The 12,504-nt window shown below is 44.2% G+C and overlaps 1 long non-coding RNA gene across 1 annotated transcript; it reads left to right on the plus strand.

Annotated features, from left to right (window-relative positions):
• The first annotated feature begins 1,227 nt into the window (after positions 1-1,227).
• On the plus strand, positions 1,228-2,692 carry LOC122679943. The gene is made up of 3 exons (XR_006336581.1): positions 1,228-1,364; positions 2,109-2,186; positions 2,644-2,692. It is a non-coding gene; the product is annotated as an uncharacterized LOC122679943 (long non-coding RNA).
• Positions 2,693-12,504: the final 9,812 nt, after the last annotated feature.

Here is a 12,504-nt window from a genome sequence, read left to right on the forward strand (position 1 = left end):
GAACAGACCCTTTAAAGTTCAATTGCATTTTAAAAAGTGAGTCATGCTTGAACTTCTCCCAATTCATCAGAAAAAGCAAGAAAGAGCTTCTTCTTCAGGGAGTAAGAAAACCTCTGCCAGTTTACAGGCTACAGGGGAATCTAGGAACTCAAATTTCTCAGACATATTCATGAAAATATCCCCATTTCAAGTCTCAGGATTCCATTGTTTTATTTTTTATTACAATCCTTGACAGTAAAATAAGAGACTCATTAGAGATGTGTATCTGATATCCTCTATACTTGTATTATCTTTAAAATTTAAATTTTGAGCTTGATACTAAATTCTTCTCTAGTTTCCTGGAATGTGAGATCACTTTTCTTCCATGAGCGTGAATCATCTTAATCTTATTGATAACTGCCTGCCTCTTCCATCCCCTCCTCCACCACCCCCCAGACAGATAACCCCCTCTTAGAATAACTGGCATGCGTTTGATGAGCAACACTGGGAATTAAGGAGAGAAAGGGAAGGAGATGACAAGATTCATAAACATATAAACTTCAGGGTTAGAATCACGCTTAGATGACTTGGGATTTTCCCCCTATTATACTCTTGAGAGTCCTTGGACTGCAAGAAGATCCAACCAGTCCATGCTAAAGGAAGTCAGTCCTGAATATTCATTGGAAGGACTGATGCTGAAGCTGAAACTCCAATACTTTGGCCACCTGATCAAAGGGCCAACTCATTAGAAAAGACCCTGATGCTTTGAAATATTGAAGGCAAAAGGAGAAGATGGCGGCAGAGGATGAGATGGTTGGATGGCATCATCGACTCAATGGACATGAGTTTGAGCAAATCCAGGAGGTGGTAGAGGACAAGGAAGCCTGATGTGCTAGAGTCCATGGGGTTGCAAAGAGTTGAACACAACTTAGCGACTGAACAACAACTTTCTCCAATACAAAGATTTTGTATAAGTTTGATGTTATTTTCTTTCTAAATTTTTGTATTAATATATCAGTAAGAGTCAGAATCACTTGTCTCCATGTGACCAAGGCTTTGATATGAACAGCCCTAAATGTAATACTTCAGAAAACAGCTTGGGAGCCCAATCAAGATCTAAAAGCAAGGTCTTGCTGTTAATTTGTCCTTAGCTTCGGAATGGAGATTGATGACTATCTTAAGAAAGTACTGGTTGGTTTATGACAGTTTCTTTACTGTTGCCCTCTGGTAGGCTGGTTTGGATGACTCACAGGAAATAATGGCCACACAGACCTGAAGATAATTGTCACATTACTCTTCAGATCTGACCAGACTTTTCAGTGGAAGTGGTTTAGAGACTTATGGCCAAGAGGACCCATTTGGTGCAATTCTGGAATGACGCAAAGGTAGGAAGAACTCATGTTCTATTTCCAGCTTCTAGAAAGAGTTCTACATTGGGTTCTCAGTGAATGATATGCAGGAAGAGCATCTAGTACAGGCTGAGGTGGGAGTGAACTTGGGATGAGTAAGGATTCTTGTGATTGGGCTTTCAAAGGCCAGATTCTAGTCTCTGTGGAAGGTGAATATTCAGGCTGTAGAATGGTGGCCTTCTTAACATCTGTCTCAAAAGGAAAACACTTCCAGAATGCATGGAATAGCAAAGTCACATGGCACTGGTAGGAACACAGGGAAGGGGAAAGATTAAAGGCTATTAATTCAATAAACCTATTTTCAACGGTAATGTAACCCTATTAAAGTGGACTCAGAAGGCCATTTTGGCATGCGTGGCACTTACTGGATTTTCCAGGTGGCTCAGTGGTAAAGAATCCACCTGTGAAAGCAGGAGATGGGGGTTCCACCCCTGGGTCAGAAAGAGCCCCTGGAGGAGAAAATGGCAACACACTCCAGTATTCTTGCCTGGGAAATTCCATGGACAGAGGATCCTGGCGGGCTGCAGTCCATGGGGTCTCCAAAGTGTCTGACATGACTGAGTACACACATGCGTGACTGAGAGGATAACTCAGGCACTTTAACTTACCCCCTCACCAAGCTGCTTCATGGTACCCATTCTTTCAAAGGTCATTTTTCAAGTCTAAAATAAAGGAGTAGGAGAGTGAATCCGTTCTTTGTAAAACACTTGCATTTTACAGCACTGAAGATTGTGTCAAGACACCAGAAGGAACAACAATATGATTTTGCTGGATTTTCTCCAGAAATATATCATGCAGGTAAGCTGAATGGACAAGGTGAAGGTCTTCCTGAAGGGGGAGTCCCAAATACTGGGGGTGAGTGAACTTGACCTACAAGCACAATATTTTGGGAGACAGCCATTTCCAGAGAGAAGAAGGGATATCCCTTCTGGTGCCTGAGGTGTGATTAACCTGAGGTCAGGTTAATCACCAAGCCTCACAGTACCTAGAAATAACTTTAAAAAAAAAAAATCAGAAGTGCCATCATCTAAAAGGAAAATGAATTTCTCTAGAGAGAGAGGGAGAAGAAAATTATCATGAAACCTCTTTAAACAGCCTTAAACTAGAGGAAAAGTGATAGATTCCCAGGGTGCTTTCCTGGGAACCCTTTAAAATAATCAGGAGATGGGAAACAGCTACGTGTAAAGATCACAGATTTGTCTTCCTACCAACCCTCATGCTTCATACCCTGAGCATCTTCTTTTTCTCTCCCCAGGTGGCTCAGATCTTCACTGGTCTGATGAAAGCATGCCTGTTTGTGACAGGTCTGTGTTTTTTTCATCCTCTGACACTTACGTTCACTGGTGCTATCCCTTTATCATGCTCCCAGGATACCCTGTGTGGGATCCTTATTTTAAGTATGTTGGAATAGCTCCACTTTCTCAATGGTAGAATTTTTCAAATCTTCCCTTCAGCCCTGTCTCTCAGGCACCAATCATGTACAGTTGCTGGCTCCTCGGGTTAAGAGGATTCTTCCGTCTCCGTTTCTTCACACCTGGGGCTCTGTCTGTTGCTGCTGGAAGAAAAATGACACTGGACCCGGTAAGTATTCCCCACTCCTGAAAGCAAAATTAGAAGCGCTCCATCTCAAGGCAGAAGAAGTCATTACTTTTTTTTTTTTTTTAACTGGAGCATAGTTGATTTACACTGCTGTGTTGATTTCAGACATACGGCAAAATATATTCATTCTTTTTCCGGGTTGTTTTTCCATATAGGTTATTACAGAATAATGAGTAGTGTTCCCTGTGCTATCCAGTATGTCCTTGTTGGTTATCTCTTTTATATGTAGTAGTGTGTTTATGTTAATCCCAAGCCCCTAATTTACCCTCCCCACCATATTTCCCCTTTCGTAACCATAAGCTTGTCTTTCAAAATATGTGAGTCTGTTTATTTTGTAAATAAATTATAAAAATTTAATTTAAAAAAATTTAATTTTTTAAATTTAAATCTAATTAAAAAAGTTAGATTCCACATGAGTGACATCATATGATGTTTGTCTTTGTCTGACTTACCTCACTTAGTATGAGCCCCTTTTGATTCTCTGAATCATCTGGGCTCCAGGAGGTCACTGCAAATTCTTCCATCAGGAAACTGATGTTGGACCTCCTTTTCCTATTCCTATGGCCTGAGACTTCAGCCCTGGTATATTTTGTGAATATAAAATCCATTATTTTGGCAATACTCCTTTGTTCTCAGACCTTGGAAAGTAATTTGAGAATGAATCTTCAACCCCCTCAAAGTAAGTAAATGTGTTTTTGTTCTCAAGAAGGAGGAAAGACATGAGACAGAGAAATGTAATGGGCACTTATTGTCTTCCAGATCAAAAGCAGCATGGGCGTGAACATCATTATAGCAGGCCCAGGGACACTCATCCTAACTGCAGAACTGGCTGCCGTGTCCGCCCCTGGAACACAGTGCCTCGTTCTGTTAAGTGTTTCTGAACAGCTTTTATTTTCTGCTTACTTTCCCCCTAAATTTATATTATATTATATACATGTATATTAGCCTGAGGCGATTGTCCTTCAACTGATCCTACCCAGTGATCACAAAGAGATCTGGGACTTTGATCTTCTGGGGAGAATGCTCATCCCCTTTCTGATGGACCTACTAGAATGGTTACCTTGTGTTCTAACAGTCTTCTCTGAACATGTTTATGTTAGGAAATGAGTCCTTAGGATATTTCTTCAAAGACTATAGTTTCACGTTAAGATGGACAGGTACTATTGTGGTTAAATTAGCTCCTTGTTCTTGGTGGGTGGGGGTGGAGGAGAGGGGAGTTGGAACACCAAGCCAAGATGGTTAGAGCTTCTTGTATATATGCATATAAGGCGAGGACAGTGATATAACTTTCACAGACCTGGTTCTTTGCTCTTTGCTCAGTCGCTCAGTCGCTCAGTCCGACTCTTTGCAATCCCACGGACTATAGCCTTCCAGGCTACTCTGTCCATGAGATTTTCCAGACAAGAATATCGGAGTGAGTTACCACCTACTCCAGAGTCTTTGTTCTTTAGATGATGACAAAGTATAAATTCACATAGGCAGGTTATTATTAATATAAGGAAACTAACTTGAAATAGACAATAAACTAACAAGAAATAGAAATAGACAGCTAACAGAACTAGACAACATAGAGAATTTATAAGCCAAGAAAACTATGGAAATATATCTGATTTGATCTCAATTACTCTGAAGATATTAAGTTCAAGAGTAAAATTCCTCTGAACCATCCTAGGATTTTCTTTTAATTCTTTTTTAGTTTGGTATGAGAAAGAACTTGTCTATTTCTGTAATGGAGAATGGGTCAGATTGAAGTCAGTATCTAAGGCTGATGGAGGTATCCACCTATCATAACATTTTTCTTTCCCTCCCTTTTTTCTTTTATTTCTTCGTGGAATCTGCTCCTCTTTAGAAGGTATTTGAGATTGTGATAATAGTCCCCTCCCTGCTGGAAGCCTGCATCGCCCGCTCTCTCTCTATGTTTGGGTGCAAAGTGACCTGTTTTGTCATCAGGGAAATTTTCGGGACTGATTGGGGTTCAAATGAGTTGAGTCTGTGTTTTTGTTTCTCTCACTGTCTCTATCTAATGTAGTGTCCTGGATGTGATCCTATGGTATAAAAAGGACGCTAGGTAAAAAATTATCTGTAATGTATGGGTTTTAATTAATGGTAATGAATCAGTATTGGTTTCGTACTGATGGTGAGTCTGTTTTTGTTTCCTCTCACTGTCTCTATCCTCCACTTCAGACTAATGAGCAGGTTCAGTTCAGTTCAGTTGCTCAGTCGTGTCCAACTCTTTGTGACCCCATGAACCACAGCACGCCAGGCCTCCCTGTCCATCACCAACTCCCGGAGTTTACTCAAACTCATGTCCATTGAGTCAGTGATGCCATCCAACCATCTCATCCTCTGTCGTCCCCTTCTCCTCCCGCCTTCAATCTTTCCCAGCATCAGGGTCTTTTCCAATGAGTCAACTTTTCACATCAGGTGGCCAAAGTACTGGAGTTTCAGCCTCAGCAACAGTCCTTCCAATGAACACCCAGGACTGATCTCCTTCAGGATGGACTGGTTGGATCTCCTTGCAGTCCAATGGACTCTCAAGAGTCTTGTCCAACACCACAGTTCAAAAGCATCAATTCTTCTGTGCTCAGCTTTCTTTATAGTCCAACTCTCACATCCATACATGACCACTGGAAAAACCATAGCCTTGACTAGACAGACATTTCTTGGCAAAGTAATGTCTCTGCCTTTTAATATGCTGTCTAGGTTGGTCGTAACTTTCCTTCCGAGGAGTAAGCATCTTTTAATTTCATGGCTGCAGTCACCATCTGCAGTGACTTTGGAACCACCCCCCCCAAAAAAAAAAGTCTGCCACTGTTTCCACTGTTTCCCCATCTATTTCCCATGAAGTGATGGGACCAGATGCCATAATCTTAGTTTTCTGAATGTTGAGCTTTAAGCCAACTGTTTCACTCTCCTCTTTCACTTTCATCAAGAGGCTCTTTAGTTCTTCTTCACTCTCTGCCATAAGGGTGGTATCATCTGCATATCTGAGGTGATTGATATTCCTCCCGGCAATCTTGATTCCAGCTTGTGCTTCCTCCAGCCCAGCATTTCTCATGATGTACTCTGCATAGAAGTTAAATAAGCAGGGTGACAATATACAGCCTTGACGTACTCCTTTCCCGATTTGGAACCAGTCTGTTGTTCCATGTTCAGTTCTAACTGTTGCTTCCTGACCTGCATATAGGTTTCTCAAGAGGCAGGTCAGGTGGTCTGGTATTCCCATCTCTTTCAGAATTTTCCACAGTTTATTGTGATCCACACAGTCAAAGGCTTTCACATAGTCAAGAAAGCAGAAATAGATATTTTTCTGGAACTCTCTTGATTTTTCAATGATCCAGCAGATGTTGGCAATTTGATCTCTGGTTCCTCTGCCTTTTCTAAAACCAGGTTGAACATCTGGAAGCTAACAGTTCATGTATTGTTGAAGCCTGACTTGGAGAATTTTGAGCATTACCTAACTAGCGTGTGAGATGAGTGCAATTGTGTGGTAGTTTGAGCATTCTTTGACATTGCTTCTTAGGGATTGGGATGAAAACTGACCTTTTCCATTCCTGTGGCCACTGCTGAGTTTTCCAAATTTGCTGGCATATTGAGTGAAGCACTTTCACAGCATCATCTTTCAGGCTTTGAAATAGCTCAACTGGAATTCCATCACCTCCACTAGCTTTGTTCATAGTGATGCTTCCTAAGGCCCACTTGACTTCACATTCCAGGACGTCTGGCTCTAGGTGAGTGATCACACCATCGTGGTTATCTGTGTCATAAAGATCTTTTTTGTACAGTTCTTCTGTGTATTCTTGCCACCTCTTCTTAATCTCTTCTGCTTCTGTTAGGTCCCTACCATTTCTGTCCTTTATTGAGCCCAGCTTTGCATGAAATGTTTCCTTGGTATCTCTAATTTTCTTGAAGAGATCTCTAGTCTTTCCCATTCTATTGTTTTCCTCTATTTCTTTGCATTGATCACTGAGGAAGGCTTTCTTATCTCTCCTGGCTATTCTTTGGAACTCTGCATTCAAATGGGAATATCTTTCCTTTTCTCCTTTGCTTTTTGCTTCCCTTTTTTTCACAGCTATTTTTAAGGCCTCCTCAGACAGCTGCTTTGCTTTTTTGCATTTCTTTTTCTTGGGGATGGACTTGATTCCTGTCTCCTGTACAATGTCGTGAACCTCCGTTCATCAGGCACTCTATCAGATCTAGTCCCTTAAATCTATTTCTCACTTCTACTATATAGTCATAAGGGATTTGTATGACCTCAATCAAATCCCTGAATGGTCTAGTGGTTTTCTCCACTTTCTTCAATTTAAATCTGAATTTGGCAATAAGGAGCTCATGATCTGAGACACAGTCAGCTCCTTGTCTTGTTTTTGCTGACTGTATAGAGCTTCTCCATTTGGCTGCAAAGAATATAATCAGTCTGATTTTGGTGTTGATCATCTGGTGATGTCAATGTGTAGAGTCTTCTCTTGTGTTGTTGGAAGAGGGTGTTTGCTATGACCAGTGCATTCTCTTGGCAAAACGCTATTAGCCTTTGTCCTGCTTCATTCCATACTCCAAGGCCAAATTTGCCTGTTACCCCAGGTGTTTCTTGACTTCCTACTTTTGCATTCCAGTCCCCTATAATGAAAAGGACATCTTTTTTGGGTGTTAGTTCTAGAAGGTCTGGTAGGTCTTCATAGAACTGTTCAACTTCAGCTTCTTCAGCATTACTGGTTAGGGCATAGATGTGGATTACCATGATATTGAATGGTTTGCCTTGGAAATGAACAGAGATCATTCTGTCGTTTTTGAGACTGCATCCAAGTACTGAATTTCAGACTCTTTTGTTGACCATGATGGCTACTCCATTTCTTCTAAGGGATTCCTGCCCACAGTAGTAGATATAATGGTCATCTGAGTTAAATTCACCCATTCCAGCCCATCTTAGTTTGCTGATTCCTAGAGTGTCGATGTTCACTCTTGCCATCTCCTATTTGACCACTTCCAATTTGCCTTGATTCATGGACCTAACATTCCAGGTCCTATGCAATATTGCTCTTTACAGCATCAGACCTTGCTTCTATCACGTGTCACATCCACAACTGGGTGTTGTTTTTGCTTTGGCTCCATCCCTTCATTCTTTCTGGAGTTATTTCTCCGCTGATCTCCAGTAGCATATTGGGCACCTACCAACCTGGGGAGTTCCTCTTTCAGTATCCTATCATTTTGCCTCCTCATACTGTTCCTGGGGTTCTCAAGGCAAAAATACTGAAGTGGTTTGCCATTACCTTCTCCAGTGGACCACATTCTGTCAGACCTGTCCACCATGACCCGTCCGTCTTGGGGGGCCCCACACGACATGGCTTAGTTTCATTGAGTTAGACAAGGCTGTGGTCTGTGTGATCAGATTGGCTAGTTTTCTGTGATTATGGTTTTAGTGTGTCTGCCCTCTGATGCCGTCTCTCAGCACCTCCCGTCTTACTGTCTTACTTGGGTTTCTCCTACCTTGGATGTGGGGTGTCTCTTCACGGCTGCTCCAGCAAAGCGCAGCCGCCGCCCCTGACCTCGGGCGTGGGGTAGCTCCTCTCAGCCACCGCCCCTGACATTGGGGTAGCTCCTCTCAGCTGCCGCCCCTGACCTTGGACGTGGGGTAGCTTCTCTCCAAGCTCGTATAACAGAATTGATTTTCCCTCCACAGTGGAATCAGGACAATTTATTTCTACTTTGAGACAGCAGGAGAGCTATGTCTCTGAAGCCTTAAGGCTCTTCTAAAGAGTTCACATGACTGGGTCAAGCTCATCCAGGAAAATGCCATTTTTGATCAACTCAAAGGCAACTGATGAGTAACCTACTCACAGGAGGGACAGCCCATCCCCTACACAGGTCCACCCGGAACTCAAGAGGAGGGAATCTTCCACACAGGGGCATGGGTCACCTGGGGTTATCTTAGAATTCTGCCAACCACGATGCGTAAAGAAAGGCTATTTTTCTCCATGCTTGTTACCTCAAAGGGCATCCCCTCTTGGTCCAGATTGGAGAATACTTCACGGCGCAGAGGTCCCGGAGACTGCCAGATGTTACTCCGTCACCCGATGAGAGGACCCTTCCCTGGGCCCCTGAAGAAAGTCGGGGTTTCAGACTCCTCTGTCAGTGCGGGCACACCTCTCTTACCTCGAGACCTGCTCAGATCCTCCTGACTGCTAAGCAGAAAGAAGGTGAGACAGGGAGGGTTAGGAAATGGGAGCGGAGAGAGCACAGGTGCTAGGATGAGTAGGGGAAGTATTACTTAAAGAATTAGGGGTTCCACAGTGAGACATGGACATTAAACCCCCAAGACATGTTCATTAACTTCCTTACCCAAAAGCCCAGGTGTAGACCTGGGCTCCCCAAAGTCAAATGGCAAATCAGTAATTGTCCAGTGAGCTCACTTTCTGTTCCTTTTCTACACCCTTCTGTTCATCTTTACTTCCTTTTGGGGCTTCCATGCGCACCTCAACCTTCAACCCCACAGCGTTTCATAGAAGAGAGATCGACTAATCATGTCAACTTTGTTAGTGAACTTTTGCATTTTAAGACCCTGGAAGGTAGTGTTTCTCGGCAGTTTCTATTGATTTTGTGCTTTTGCTAAGTGAGGCATTTCGTTTTCATAAAGTGGAGCATGTGCACGTGGGGACAGACTCTTTTGTAACGCTCTTGCACGATATCTGTGCCTGTGTCTCCTTCTGCTCCTAGAGTCATTTCACAGTAGGAAGCGTTGCTCCCACTAAGCCCCCTGGGGACAGAGCTGGGGCGTGTGCACCCCAAGGAGCAGTGGCTCTGGGGCATGTGGTGCCTGGTCCTTATCTCGTTCTGGGCCTCCCTCCCCCCCCCCCCAAACACTCCAGTTCACACGGAGTCTGTGGAGGAGGGACCAGCGCGCTCCTTGGTTTCCGATGGTCCCTACCGTCCTGGGTCAGGGGGTTTTCACAGCGCTGCCGTCTCGGCAAGCAGGTCAGTGATTTGGGTGTGCTGCTGCCGTCAGCATGAACACCCTGGTTTGGAAGAAGCGCCCTGTTTTCCAGCGATGCTCTGCTTCACCCGGTGTGTTGGGCATCATCGTCCACGTGTAAGATGGGCCCACCTGGAAGCCCACAGCAGCAGCGGCCGCATCTCATGCCAAAGGCATCACCCGAGGTTCTTCTTCGCTCTAGCCTGATCTAAGGAATACTTGAGAAACTCAACTAAACAGACCTCGAGACTGAATTCAGAGAAGAAAGCATTGACTCTAATAATGACGAGACTGTAGATAGGAAAGAGAAGCCCTGAGGTTGTTTGGTTGACTCACCTACGGCATTTCTGTTGATTCCACAGATTGTGTTCATTCTGCCAGCAAATCCTCACACAGCAGAGACAGCATCTCCTGCACCTTTGACAAGAGGTTTGATGCCACAGATCAACAGAAAAGTGTTCCAGAAAACCTATCCCCACAGCAATGGAAGAACTACACTTGGAGAGTCCCAGGATCTTGTAATCATATATATATATATGAATTGTGTTCTTATTTTCTCCAAGAACTCAACAACTGATTTAACTAGCTCTTTATAAACAATAGGAGACATTAAAAAGATAACCATGCATTTAATGAGTCAATGTCACTCCCTCTTTTCTCAGACATATATGTATATTTTTCTTGTAATATATTTATATCCATTCATCTTGGTTCCTTAGGTTGGCTCCTTGGTTCCTTAGGATCCTTAGGTTGTTTCCCTACATTAGCTTTTTGAATTATGCTTTAATACACATGGAAATGCAGATGTCTCTTTGAGATATTGTGTTCCTTTTCTTTGAATATATAGCTCATTCTTGAACAACACAGGATGCTTTGAACTGTGGTGCTGGAGAAGACTCTTGGGAGTCCCTTGGACAGAAAGGAGATCAAAGCATACAATTCTAAAGGAAATCAACCCTGAATATTCATTGGAAGGACTGATGCTGAAGTGAAGCTCCAATACTTTGGCCACCTGATGTGAAGAGCCACCTCACTGGAAAAAACCCTAATACTCGGGGAAATTGAGGGCAGGAGAAGGGGACGACAGAGGATGAGATGTCTGGATGGCATCACCGACTCAGTGGACATGCATTTGAGCAAGCTCCTAGAGACAGTGGAGGACAGAGGGCCTGGCGTGCTGCAGTCCACGGGGTGCAAAGGGTCTGACAGGACTTACCGGCTGAAGAATAGCCATGTGAAAAGGATGAGAAAACTCACACCACTTAGAACAGTGCCTAGCTGGCATTTCACTGCACTCTCCAGTCGTCCTTCTCTCCCCTTCTTCTATCTTTGCCGCCTTGCTTCCTAGACGGCAAAGCTAGTCCCGTGCTTCCACCACCTGACTCCTTTATTTTCTCCAAAGAACTCAGCCCTCTCCACCACGCCCTACCCAGCCCCACCAGCAGCCCCACTCAAGTGAGTTTCTGGAAAACTCCTGCAAGGCGTAACAGAGGCAAGCAGTACAGTGACCCCCTTCACACGGACCTTCACATCGCCAACTTTACGAGGTGAGAATGTGTGTTCACACGCCCAATCCTGTTGGTTTACGAGGCTCAGACCTGAATGTAGACCATCACAGGGAGGCTGCCGCAGCCGTTCAGATTGCAGTCCAGCGCTGCCGCCTCATCTGAGACGGGAAGAGAGACCCACACCGCCCTGGATCATTTTTCTCAAGAGGGTAGATGTGGAACTGAATCCAGCAGGGAGCCAGGACCCGTGCCGTCAGGGTCAGGCGTGAACACGCTTGCCGCTCGCCCCGTCTCCTACCGCTGCCCACCCTGCAGCTCTGCCGTCTCCCCCTCCTCCCCCTCCTCCGTCAGTGACTCTTCCCGCCTGTTCGCTCGATGCCAGCCTCCGTGTGCCACTGTTTACTGTACTATTGTAATTTCCAAGGTACTCTATGGTAAGGTTAAAAAGTGTTATTTTTTGTGTTTGTTTTTCATGTATTATTTGTGTGGAAAGTATTATAAATTCATTACCGTACAGTACTATAAATCAGGGGCTTCCTTGATAGCTCAGCTGGTAAAGAATCCACCTGCAATGCAGGAGACCCCGGTTCGATGGGTTGGGAAGATCCCCTGGAGAAGGGAAGCGCTACCCACTCCAGTAGAATCCCGTGGACTGTATATGTCGGAAAGTGTGCATCTTAGTTCTTTTCATCTTCTTGTTTAGGCACTAAGTCATGTCCACCAGGCTCCTCTGTCCATGGATTTCCCAGGCAATAATCCTGGAGTGGGCTGCCATCTCCTTCTCCAGGGGTCTTCCCGACAGAGGGACTGACCTGTGTCTCCTGCTTGGCAGGTGGCTTCTCTACCACTGAGCCACTGAGGAAGCCGCTTTCAAACTTAGATAACAATAAGTGTTCCATCTGCTTTCTGACAGCTGCACGTACACATTTGTGTGCATGCACACGGGCATACACGCACACACACACACACAAATTACCACCACAAACGAGGGTGCAGGTGGAACAATACAGTAATCTAAGCCCCACCCGTTGAGTTTTGCAAC

This window comes from Cervus elaphus, chromosome 1, assembly GCF_910594005.1.
Source record: "Cervus elaphus chromosome 1, mCerEla1.1, whole genome shotgun sequence".
Lineage (NCBI taxonomy): Eukaryota > Metazoa > Chordata > Mammalia > Artiodactyla > Cervidae > Cervus > Cervus elaphus.